Source organism: Ranitomeya imitator, chromosome 2, assembly GCF_032444005.1.
Source record: "Ranitomeya imitator isolate aRanImi1 chromosome 2, aRanImi1.pri, whole genome shotgun sequence".
In the NCBI taxonomy this organism is placed as follows: Eukaryota; Metazoa; Chordata; class Amphibia; order Anura; family Dendrobatidae; genus Ranitomeya; species Ranitomeya imitator.
This window is the reverse complement of record NC_091283.1, coordinates 431,230,684-431,244,865: the sequence shown is the minus strand read 5'-3', so window position 1 is coordinate 431,244,865 and position 14,182 is coordinate 431,230,684.

The following is a 14,182-nucleotide window of genomic DNA, read 5'->3' as shown; positions in this document are numbered from 1 at the left end:
CTCACATGACTCTGTGGACCAAAATATGGAAAAATGATAGCTCTCAAAATGTGGTAATGCAAAAACTATTTTTTTTGCAATAAAGAGCATCTTTTAATGTGTGACAGCTGCCAAACAAAAAAACTCGCTATAAAAACCCACTATAAATAGTAAATCAAACCCCCCTTTATCACCACCTTTGTTAGGGAAAAATAATAAAATAAAAAAAAGTATTTATTTCTATTTTCCAATTAGAAATAAGGGTTAGGGCTAAAGTTTGGGTTAGAGCTACAGTTAGGGTTGGGGCTAAAGTTAGTGTTAGCGTTGGGGCTAAAGTTAGGGTTACGGTTGGGGCTAAAGTTAGGGTTTGGATTACATTTATGGTTGGGATTAGGGTTGGGATAAGGTTAGGGGTGTGTCAGGGTTAGGGGTGTAGTGAGGGTTATGGTTAGAGTTAGGGGTGTGGTTAGGGTTGGGATTAGGGTTATGGGTGTGCTGGGGTTAGGGTTGGAGTTAGAATTGGGGGGTTTACACTGTTTAGGCACATCAGGGGCTCTCCAAATGCGACATGGCGTCCATTCTCAATTTCAGCCAATTCTGTGCTGAAAAAGTAAAACAGTGCTCCTTCCCTTCCGAGCTCTCCCGTACACCCAAATAGGTGTTTACCCCAGCATATGGGGATCAGCGTGCAAAAGACAAATTGGACAACTTTTGGGGTCCAATTTCTCTTCTTACCCTTAGGAAAATAAAAATTTGGGTGGATCTGTATTATAAACTGTAGTGAAACACTTCCAAGTTCAAAGTTCTCACAACACATCTAGATAAGTTCCTTGGAGGGTCAAGTTTCCAATATGGATGCTTTTAGTGCGTAATTTATTGTAGTAGTACCCAAACGTTTCGGTCCTGCATAACGGACCTTCATCAGTAAACTACATGTGACAAAATAAATAAAAAAACAACCAAACATAAATCAAAAATTGAAATAATAATACAAAACAAAGTATATACATGAAATATCTGATTTAGAAACAGCATCTGTATAAATAATAGGTCAATTGTATAAATAGAACGTACGCCGAGGAGAAGCATACCGAATATCAAGGCATATATAAATTCCACTCCAAAGATTAGAAAAGATAACCCAAGAACGTGAGAAGGGAAAAAAAACCGTACATACCATACTAGTGTATAGAATGAGACCATACGGTCACGGGGCACTAAAGGAGCAGCGTCTAAGAATGTCAAAGAGAGCCCATAAGAACATTACTAGGGTCTCAAAAATTATAGATAAGGGGATGTAAGACATACCTTACGTTAATGCCGGATATGTATAACAAGTACTGTGAAAATAATATGTGGCCAGTTACATACCAGTGTGTGGAAGATAGGGCACAGGTAGCGTTGAAACTATAGTTACCTAGATAAGCGGAGAGAGATGTGTGAAGCCGCTAGCAGATGCGGTGTCCACCGCTCGTCTGTTCTAGGAAGCGGAGAAGCCGCTGTTATGTGGGCGGGGGGCGGGACCAGACACCGCTCGACGGCCAATCAACGGCCGCGGGGCTAACCGGAAGTGACGTGGCGCGAGGTGAAGGAGAGAGTGCGCCGGACGCCCAGCATAGACGCCACATCGTCATGGAAACACAGCGATACACACAAGGAGGCCAAGAGGAAAGTATAACAAAGTCCATATCCGACAAACTCAAACTTAGGGGGACGAAGGGAGAAGTCCTAAGGAAGAGGGCTCCAGATAGTCACAAAGGGTGGTCAGGTACAAAAGTATCATGGAACTGAAGTGCCTAAACGGAGATTCTGTGACTGGTGAGAAGTCTCCATAGTGATGGTGCTCCTATATAGCCAAGTGACAGACTAGGCGAGGTGCGTGTAGCAGACTGGATCCAGTGTATACAGGTGGCATGACAAAGACCTCAGTATAGACGACTCTAGGTGAGAAAGAGAAGGGGTCAGTAAACAAGATACAGTATATAGATATATATACACACATGGTACATTATTATGGGATTAGTAGTAATAATACAGTCCGTAATGGCCTGTGAAAGAAAAATCAATGACCTGATAGAATATTATATGAACATACTATAAACCAGGGATGGACTGAAAAATCTGATATGCTTGTACCTATCTGAATCCCTTCTCAGAGGAAAGAGGCCAAGTCGTACTCTCTGTTAAGGCCCAAGGGATGGAGGGTTTCTAACGTATGTATCGAAAACCCTCCATCCCTTGGGCCTTAACAGAGAGTACGACTTGGCCTCTTTCCTCTGAGAAGGGATTCAGATAGGTACAAGCATATCAGATTTTTCAGACCATCCCCGGTTTATAGTATGTTCATATAATATTCTATCAGGTCGTTGATTTTTTCTTTCACAGGTCATTACGGACTGTATTATTACTACTAATCCCATAATAATGTACCATGTGTGTATATATATCTATATACTGTATCTTGTTTACTGACCCCTTCTCTTTCTCACCTAGAGTCGTCTATACTGAGGTCTTTGTCATGCCACCTGTATACACTGGATCCAGTCTGCTACACGCACCTCGCCTAGTCTGTCACTTGGCTATATAGGAGCACCATCACTATGGAGACTTCTCACCAGTCACAGAATCTCCGTTTAGGCACTTCAGTTCCATGATACTTTTGTACCGGACCACCCTTTGTGACTATCTGGAGCCCTCTTCCTTAGGACTTCTCCCTTCGTCCCCCTAAGTTTGAGTTTGTCGGATATGGACTTTGTTATACTTTCCTCTTGGCCTCCTTGTGTGTATCGCTGTGTTTCCATGACGATGTGGCGTCTATGCCGGGTGTCCGGCGCACTCTCTCCTTCACCTCGCGCCACGTCACTTCCGGTTAGCCCCGCGGCCGTTGATTGGCCGTCGAGCGGTGTCTGGTCCCGCCCCCCGCCCACATAACAGCGGCTTCTCCGCTTCCTAGAACAGACGAGCGGTGGACACCGCATCTGCTAGCGGCTTCACACATCTCTCTCCGCTTATCTAGGTAACTATAGTTTCAACGCTACCTGTGCCCTATCTTCCACACACTGGTATGTAACTGGCCACATATTATTTTCACAGTACTTGTTATACATATCCGGCATTAACGTAAGGTATGTCTTACATCCCCTTATCTATAATTTTTGAGACCCTAGTAATGTTCTTATGGGCTCTCTTTGACATTCTTAGACGCTGCTCCTTTAGTGCCCCGTGACCGTATGGTCTCATATTCTATACACTAGTACGGTATGTACGGTTTTTTTTCCCTTCTCACGTTCTTGGGTTATCTTTTCTAATCTTTGGAGTGGAATTTATATATGCCTTGATATTCGGTATGCTTCTCCTCGGCGTACGTTCTATTTATACAATTGACCTATTATTTATACAGATGCTGTTTCTAAATCAGATATTTCATGTATATACTTTGTTTTGTATTATTATTTCAATTTTTGATTTATGTTTGGTTGTTTTTTTATTTATTTTGTCACATGTAGTTTACTGATGAAGGTCCGTTATGCAGGACCGAAACGTTTGGGTACTACTACAATAAATTACGCACTAAAAGCATCCAGTTGAGTGCTAGGTTCTTTTATCATACTATTAAGGTGTGGGAACCTAACCTTAGCACCATCTCACCAGTAGTGCATACGGTCATTTTTGTTTGATACTTCTCCCTTACGTGGTGCACACTGTCGGGTCATGTCTATATTCTCCTATAATGCTGAGGAGACTTCGAATATCCTGGCACGTTCCACCTTTAATAGTGATTTCCTGAAAATTCCCCCAAGGGAGGCAAGGGGGAGAGACTTAGAACGGGAGCTCCGTCACTTTACTAATATTGAACTGCACTGTGCTACACTATCTGAATACCTTCGAGCACAACGGATCCCTAGGGGCCTACGTATCCCATTACGCCCCACATTGTTTCGGGACTCTCCCGAATATTGCACTCGATACGAACAAATCCTTAACAAATGTTCTTTCGATATTATCACCTTGACTATTGAGCACCTACAGAAGGCGATCTCCACAAGCTCCGAAGCGATCAAAACCATCGAGGCTCAACTATCCTCAACTGGATCCACCGAAGAACTCACCGTCCTCAAAGATCATATATCTAAGAACATCGAGAAGCACCGACGTGAGACTGAAGAAAGAAAACGTCTGAAATTCAACAGAGATACGGAGGATTACGAGCGTCAGCAGGTATACACATGGCAGGACAATTCTTCCGGGCGTCGAAATACATCTCGCCAAATCCCACGTACCTCCCTCGATTATTCAACATCAGGCTCAGAGCAGGACTTGGGTACCCCCGCTACACTTCCACCACGTTTTTTAGGCCAGCGTCAACGCTTCTCGCGAAGAAAACCACGAGGCGCGGCCACGGACACAGGGGGAGACTCGGCCCAAGGGAGGATTACGAGGTCACAGGTACCAATCCATTGGTAGTTAATATCTCTGACAGACTGCTGGGTATAGCCGAATACAAAGTACTACAGAAAGGGTTGTCATTTTGTCCGTCATATCAATGTCACACATTTGACTTAGAGATGGACCTCCAACGGTTTTTTCGCACACTCAGATTGAAGGCCTTTTTTTCTACGTCTCCTGAATTGCCCTCCACTCAGCCCTCAACAACACTAGTCGACCACCCCCTTTCCTCACGGAGTCTAGGCCTTTACACTAAAAGCCGTTTTAGACCTCCACAGGGCTCACACGCCATGGAATCCTTTATTGGATTTATTAAAGAATCTTTCAAAATACTATGCGAGGATATTAGACGGGGTAGATTGTTCTTTCCCCCCAACCTTTCTCCCACGGAACGGCAGGCCTTACGGGGTTTACAAGATGACAATAACCTCATTTTTAAACCCGCAGATAAAGGGGGCGCCCTCGTAATCATGAATAGGTCAGACTATCTCAACGAAATCAGACGCCAATTAGACAATTCCACGGTCTATACAAAACTACAACGGGACCCCTTAGCTACCATCCGGGAGGTCATTTCTGATACGCTCTTGAAACACACCGAACGGGGAGTGCTAGACCCTAAAACACGGGAATTTCTTACCAGTACACACCCGATTACTCCAGTATTCTATATCCTCCCAAAAATCCACAAGGACCTAAAAAAAACCCCAGGGAGACCCATAGTCGCTTCAACCGACTCCATCCTCTCCCCTCTGGCCATCTACCTGGAAAAGATCCTCACCCCACTGATTAGGTCATCCCGGTCCTTTATCTTAGACACAGGATCCTTTCTTAACATACTTAAAGATATGGGACCTATTCCTCCACATTCCATATTGGTAACTATGGACGTAAAAGACTTGTATACCTCTATTCCTCATGTTGATGGCATCAATGCAGTCCATAAACTCCTGACCCATTCTGGTTTTCTACCAGACCAAATTAACCTGTGTATCGATCTGCTGACTATTATTCTTACCCGTAACTACTTTCTATTTCAGGATGACTTCTATCTACAAATCCGTGGCACCGCGATGGGCTCCAACGTAGCACCCCCATATGCTAATTGCTATATGGCCGACTTCGAGGAAAACCTGATCTACTCCCATCCTCTTTTCTGTGACAACGTTATCGTCTGGAAACGTTATATTGACGATATTTTCTGCATATGGGGGGGCTCGTTGGAAGCCCTCGCGTCTTTCTTTAACTGGCTCAACACAGCTTGGCCAGGCATCTCTTTCACTATGTCACATAATACCACCAAAATCAACTTTTTGGACACCATGGTCATACTCCAATCTGATGGCTCTATTACTACCGACTTATACACTAAAAGTACCGATCGTAACAGCTTGTTACACTACACAAGCTTCCATCCTCCAGCCACTAAAAACTCGGTGCCCAAATCCCAATTTCAACGGGTCAGAAAGATTGTATCTGACACAGAGCTTAGACCAGTCCGCCTTCAGGAAATGGCTTCCAAATTTGCCCAACGGGGTTACCCGCCATCAGTATTGGAAAAAGCCGCTGCTCCGTCACCCCCACGTCACAATAGAGCCTTGAATCGTATTCCTTTTGTCCATTCCTACCACCCTTTTGCATACATCCTTCATAGATCTATACGCCAGAACTGGCACCTACTGTCCAAAGCATATCCCAATGTAGTCGAGTTCCAAAACCCCTTCCTTCCTTGCTTCAAGCGCCCACCTAATCTGAGGGACTCATTGGTACGGGCAGATTTGGGATCCAGTACACCATCTCTCCGCCAACGATACCTACAGGGTCCACGCACAGGGACATTCCCCTGCCTTAATTGCTCACAATGCCACAATGTCCTGAAAGGCTCCTCTTTCCATCACCCCCGCTCAGGTAAAAGATACAATATTCCAGGTTATTTCACCTGTACCTCCTCCTGGGTCATATACTTGATAAAATGTCCTTGTGGTCTATTATACGTTGGCGAGACTACGCAGGCTGTGCGGGATCGTGTGTCTAAACACAAGTCCACGATCCGCTGTAAGAATCTGTTGCTACCCATTCCTCTCCATTTCAATAGTTGCGGCCATAATGTCTCCCAGTTACAATTTCAAGTTATTGAACACGTTCCCCCATTCGTCGTGGTGGTGATTGGGTTGCTCGTCTTAAACGGAGGGAGGCGTTTTGGATACATACGTTAGAAACCCTCCATCCCTTGGGCCTTAACAGAGAGTACGACTTGGCCTCTTTCCTCTGAGAAGGGATTCAGATAGGTACAAGCATATCAGATTTTTCAGTCCATCCCCGGTTTATAGTATGTTCATATAATATTCTATCAGGTCGTTGATTTTTCTTTCACAGGTCATTACGGACTGTATTATTACTACTAATCCCATAATAATGTACCATGTGTGTATATATATCTATATACTGTATCTTGTTTACTGACCCCTTCTCTTTCTCACCTAGAGTCGTCTATACTGAGGTCTTTGTCATGCCACCTGTATACACTGGATCCAGTCTGCTACACGCACCTCGCCTAGTCTGTCACTTGGCTATATAGGAGCACCATCACCATGGAGACTTCTCACCAGTCACAGAATCTCCGTTTAGGCACTTCAGTTCCACGATACTTTTGTACCTGACCACCCTTTGTGACTATCTGGAGCCCTCTTCCTTAGGACTTCTCCCTTCGTCCCCCTAAGTTTGAGTTTGTCGGATATGGACTTTGTTATACTTTCCTGTTGGCCTCCTTGTGTGTATCGCTGTGTTTCCATGACGATGTGGCGTCTATGCCGGGCGTCCGGCGCACTCTCTCCTTCACCTCGCGCCACGTCACTTCCGGCTAGCCCCGCGGCCGTTGATTGGCCGTCGAGCGGTGTCTGGTCCCGCCCCCCGCCCACATAACAGCGGCTTCTCCGCTTCCTAGAACAGACGAGCGGTGGACACCGCGTCTGCTAGCGGCTTCACACATCTCTCTCCGCTTATCTAGGTAACTATAGTTTCAACGCTACCTGTGCCCTATCTTCCACACACTGGTATGTAACTGGCCACATATTATTTTCACAGTACTTGTTATACATATCCGGCATTAACGTAAGGTATGTCTTACATCCCCTTATCTATAATTTTTGAGACCCTAGTAATGTTCTTATGGGCTCTCTTTGACATTCTTAGACGCTGCTCCTTTAGTGCCCCGTGACCGTATGGTCTCATATTCTATACACTAGTACGGTATGTACGTTTTTTTTTCCCTTCTCACGTTCTTGGGTTATCTTTTCTAATCTTTGGAGTGGAATTTATATATGCCTTGATATTCGGTATGCTTCTCCTCGGCGTACGTTCTATTTATACAATTGACCTATTATTTATACAGATGCTGTTTCTAAATCAGATATTTCACGTATATACTTTGTTTTGTATTATTATTTAAATTTTTGATTTATGTTTGGTTGTTTTTTTATTTATTTTGTCACATGTAGTTTACTGATGAAGGTCCGTTATGCAGGACCGAAACGTTTGGGTACTACTACAATAAATTACGCACTAAAAGCATCCAGTTGAGTGCTAGGTTCTTTTATCATACTATTAAGGTGTGGGAACCTAACCTTAGCACCATCTCACCAGTAGTGCATACGGTCATTTTTGTTTGATAGTTTCCAATATGGGCTCACTTGTGGGGGGTTTCTACTGTTTAGGTACATCAGGGGCTCTGCAAACGCAACGTGACGCCCGCAGACCATTCCATCTAAGTCTGCATTCCAAACGGCGCTCCTTCCCTTCCAAGCTCTGCCATGCACCTAAACAGTGGTTCCCCCCAAATTTGGGGTATCGGCGTACTCAGGACAAATTGGAAAACAACTTTTGGGGTCCAATTTCTCCTGTTACCCTTGGGAAAATGCAAAACTGGGGGCTAAAAAATCATTTTTGTGGAAAAAAAAAATTTTTTATTTTCATGGTTTTGCGTTATAAACTGTAGTGAAACACATGGGGGTTCAAAGTTCTCACAACACATCTAGATAAGTTCCTTAGGGGGACTACTTTCCAAAATGGTGTCACTTGTGGGGTTTTTCCACTGTTTAGGCACATGAGAGGCTCTCCAAATGCAACATGGCATCCTATCTCAATTCCTGTCAATTTTGCATTGAAAAGTCAAATGGCGCTCCTTCTCTTCCAAGCTCTGTCATGCACCCAAACAGTGGTTAAATCCCCACATATGGGGTATCAGCATACTCAGGACAAATTGCACAAAACTTTTGGGGTCCAATTTCTCCTGGTATCCTTGGAAAAATAAAAAATTAAAGGCGAAAAGATCATTTTTGTGAAAAAATATGATTTTTATTTTTCCTGCTCTATATTATAAACTTCTGTGAAGCACTTGGGGGTTCAAAGTGCTCACCACACATCTAGATAAGTTTCTTATGGAGTCTACTTTCCAAAATGGTGTAACTTGTGAGGGCTTTCACTGTTTAGGCATATCAGGGGCTCTCCAAACACGACATGGCTTCCTATCTCAATTCCAGTCAATTTTGCATTGAAAAGTCAAACGGCGCTCCTTCCCTTCCGAGCTCTGGTTTACCAATATGGGCTCACTTGTGGGGGGTTTCTACTGTTTAGGTACATCAGGGGCTCTGCAAACACAACGTGACGCCTGCAGACCATTCCATCTAAGTCTGCATTCCAAACGACGTTCCTTCCCTTCCGAGCTCTGCCATGCACCTAAACAGTGGTTCCCCCCACATTTGGGGTATCGGCGTACTCAGGACAAATTGCACAACAACTTTTGGGATCCAACTTCTTCTGTTACCCTTAAACTTCTGTGAAGCACTTGGTGGGTCAAAGTGCTCACCACACATCTAGATAAGTTCCTTAGGGGGTCTACTTTCCAAAATGGTGTCACTTGTGGGGGTTTCTACTGTTTAGGCACATCAGGGGCTCTCCAAACATGACATGGCGTCCTATCTCAATTCCAGCCAATTTTGCACTGGAAAGTCAAACGGTGCTCCTTCCCTTCCGAGCTCTGCCATGCGCCCAAACAGTGGTTCCCTTCTCCCACATATGGGGTATCTGCATACTCAGGACAAATTGTACAATAATATTTGGTGTCCAATTTCCCCTGTTACCCTTGGTAAAATAAAACAAATTGGATCTGAAGTAAAATTTTTGTTTAAAAAAAGTTAAATGTTCATTTTTTTTTAAATCCTGTGAAACCCCTGAAGGCTTAATAAACTTCTTGAATGTGATTTTGAGCACCTTGAGGGGTGCAGTTTTTAGAATGGTGTCACACTTGGGTATTTTCTATCATCTAGACCAGAGGTCCCCAACTCCAGTCCTCAAGGCCCACCAACAGGTCATGTTTTCAGGATTTCCTTAGTCTTGCCCAGGTAATAATTGCATCACCTGTGCAATGCAAAGGAAATCCTGAAAACATGACCTGTTGGTGGGCCTTGAGGACTGGAGTTGGGGACCTCTGATCTAGACCACTCAAAGTGACTTCAAATGTGATCCTTAAAACAATGGTGTTGTAAAAATGAGAAATTGCTGGTCAACTTTTAACCCTTATAACTCCCTAACAAAAACATTTTGGTTCCAAAATTGTGCTGATGTAAAGTAGACATGTGGGAAATGTTACCTATTAAGTATTTTGTGTGACATATCTCTGTTACTTAAGGGCATGAAATTTCAAAGTTGGAAAATTGCAAAATTTTCAAAATTTTGGCCAAATTTCTGTTTTTTTCACAAACAAACACAAGTAATATCAAGGAAATTTTACAACTAACATGAAGTACAATATGTCACGAGAAAACAATATCAGAGTCACCGGGATCCATGCAAGCGTTGCAGAGTTATAACCTCATAAAGGGACAGTGGCCAGAATTGTAAAAATTGGCCCGGTCATTAAGATGTAAACCACCCTTGGGGGTTAAGGGGTTAAGGGAGGAAATATGCAGCCCTATGCACTCTACCCAAATGCAAGTGTGAAACTGGCCGTATATTATTTATGAATAGGCTTGGCATGTATAAATTAAATTCTAGACGTGTCAGGCAAATTCAGAGCTCAAATTTGGAATTGGCACGTTCAATTTAGTATAAATCACATGTTTTTCTCTCAGTAGCAAAATCATTGTTGCATGGTGTTATTTATTCAGAGGCGCAGATAGGGAGATATTTTTATTTATGGGTCAGCATACTAATACTTTTATTTTTAAGGACACCGTTTTAAAAAGTATGACAGAAGACAATGAAGAGGGAACACTGGAGAGATGAGTTCTAGGTGTGAAATCTCATCATGGCATCTGTACTTCATGGAGACAAAAGGGATGAGAATGACTCCAATCAGAGAGGATGTCACCTATAATGTAAATGTACCAGAATGTAAATGGTTATTTGTGATACTGCCTGCACGTCACTTTAGTTCCTATATACCCGCAGTCTGATGATGATGATGACTGTTAACAACAACTCCCAGTATCTCTTTACCATTGTTATAGACATCTTGGGAGTCGTAGGTTCATACAATACAATTGTACATGGGGCTAAGCTTGGTGATTTATTCATGTACTGACAGTGGTTCTGTGCTGCATTCATGTAATGACGGTGGGTCTGGCACTGCATTCATGTACTGAACATGGTTCCGCTGCTGAATTTATGTGGTGATGATGGTTCTGAACTTGTACACATTTAGCAATCCAAAATGTGCCTCATCCCTAAGTTAAAACTTAAAAATACTCAAAACATAGAATTTGGAGAGTATGAGGAGATTCTGCTCAGTTAATACTCCAAAAACTCAGTGTAAATTAGCGTATGTTCACACTTATTTTGTGGAGCGGAATCTCTCTAAATCCACCTCAAATACTCAAATCTATGTTCTGGTAATGTATTAATGTACTGATGGAGGTTCGGGTGATATAGTCATGTAAGTACCCCTTTAAATTGTTTTACAGCCCTTAGGATTGACTCAGTATGGCAAAAGCTTGTCATCATAATGGCAGTCTTTCCCACATATCATGCTTCAAACATAAAGATACCAAATGTAAATTTTTGGTGAAAAATCAACAAGTGGAGCACAATTGTGAAGTTGAACAAAATTTATTGGTTATTTTAAATTTTTGTGGAAATTCAAAAACTGAAAAGTGGGGCATGCAATATTATACTGCCCCTTTAACTTAATACTTTGTTGCACCATCTTTTGCTGCAATTACAGCTGCAAGTCGCTTGGGGTATGTCTCTATCAGTTTTATACATCGAGAGACTGAAATTCTTGCCCATTCTTCCTTGGCAATCAGCTCTTTCCACAGATTCTCGATTGGATTGAGGTCTGGACTTTGACTTGGCCATTCTAACACCTGGATATGTTTATTTGTGAACCATTCCATTGTAGATTTTGCTTTATGTTTGGGATCATTGTCTTGTTGGAAGACAAATTTCTGTCCCAGTGTCAGGTCTTTTGCAGACTCCAACAGGTTTTCTTCAAGAATGGTCCTGTATTTGGCTCCATCCATCTTCCCATCAATTTTAACTAACTTCCCTGTCCCTGCTAAAGAAAAGCAGGTCCAAACCATGATGCTGCCACCACCATGTCTGACAGTGGGGATGGTGTGTTCAGGGTGATGAGCTGTGTTGCCTTTACGCCAAACATATCGTTTGGCATTGTTGCCAAAAAGTTTGATTTTGGTTTTATCTAACCAGAGCACCTTCTTCCACATGTTTGTTGTGTCTCCCAGGTGGCTTGTTGCAATCTTTAAACAACCCTTTTTATGGATATCTTTGAGAAATGGCTTTCTTCTTGCCACTCTTCCATAAAGGCCAGATTTGTGCAGTGTACGACGGATTGTTGTCCTATGGACAAACTGTCCCACCTCAGCTGTAGATCTCTGCAGTTCATCCAGAGTGATCATGGGCCTCTTGGCTGCATCTCTGATCAGTCTTCTCCTTGTTTGAGATTAAAGTTTAGAGGGACGGCCGGGTCTTGGTAGATTTGCAGTGGTATGACACTCCTTCCATTTCAATATGATCTCTTGCAAAGTGCTCCTTGGGATGTTTAAAGTTTTGGAAATCATTTTGTATCCAAATCCGGCTTTAAACTTCTCCACAACAGTATCACGGACCTGCCTGTTGTGTTCCTTGGTCTTCATGATGCTCTCTGTGCTTCAAACAGAACCCGGAGACTATCACAGGGCAGGTGCATTTATACGGAGAATTGATTACACACAGGTGGATTATATTTATCATCATTAGGCATTTAGGACAACATGGGATCATTCAGAGATCCATAATGAACTTCTGGAGTGAGTTTGCTGCACTGAAGGTAAAGGGGCCGAATAATATTGCACGCCCCACTTTTCAGTTTTTTAATTTCCACAAAAATTTAAAATAACCAATACATTTCATTCAACTTGACAATTGCGTTCCACTTGTTGTTGATTTTTCACCAAAAATTTACATTTGGTATCTTTATGTTTGAAGCATGATATGTGGGAAAAGGTTGAAAAGTTCCAGGGGGCCAAATACTTTCGCCCCTTTGGTCCCTGAGAATCAGCCCGGGGGCCTGATAAAATGTCATCGAGGGCCGTAAATGGCCCGGGGGCCTGAGGTTCCCCACCCCTGTTATATAGGATAGCCTTATCTTTTAGCAGATGTTGTAAACCTCAGCCCAATGCTTTTTCCACCTTAAATGTGAAATAAGAGGTTCATTAGGGGGCAAAATCATACTCCAGAGTGGAGAACAGTGCTGCGATGAGGCTCCTGCCGTCCAGTTCTCATGTGTGTGATGGAACGCTGGAGTATGATTTTATCCCCTGATGAGCCCCGTTCTGGCCTCATAGACTTACATTGAGTTGTGATTTCTGTCTCGCCGAGCAAACACTGGAGCGAGCCTGCACAAACTGCCGACCCAACAGGGCTGAAAACAGATGAAGCTGGTAAATATAACACTAGGGTCAGAGATCTTAGATTACTATGACTGCTCTAGTGGTAAAATTAAATTAAAAAAAAAAACACTGTAGTGGTGCTTTAATTTTCATTGCACTAAACATTATTTATTTATCATTTTTATTTTCTTTGCACTGTTGTGCTTTTCACATTAACTTATTACTTTGTAAAACAATACAAAGATTTCATTGTTTTCTGGTGTGGTTTAGATACATTCAATAATATTTCAATAATTCTTTTAAAATTACTCTGGCCTTTAAAGTCATAATCAAGGACTTGAAAATGATGGCTTCTCTGTTGAGTAGGTCATCAATATTCTCAGTGGGTATCTATCTCTGCATCCCTGCCCATCAGCTATATAAAGAAGCTGCAGCACTGTGGAGAGCACCACATCCTCGTCATTATCTAGGAGACCCAGCTCTGTATGTAAAATAGGTCCTGCTACTAAGAGCAAGATATAGGACTGATCTGTAATATATATGTTATATAGTCACGTTACACTCCCCTCACTTTTTGTAACGTACAGGTGCATAAAGATATTACACATTCACCCCACGACAAGGGGGCATGTGTAGCTTCAAATGCCAGGAATGAATTGTAGTCCCAATCCGGCCCTGATACGGGGTCAGACTGTTTTTCAGGGTTATCTACCTTCAATAGGTGGCACTAGAGAAGGTTTTCTTCCTTTTGGAGGAGATATAGTCTCCTGTCTTTTTCTCAGTTGTTTTTCTTTAGTAAGAGCCAGCAATCTCAGGAGGGATAACGCAAAGGATTTAGAAAGTGACTTTTTACGGAGATTGTATCTAGCTAT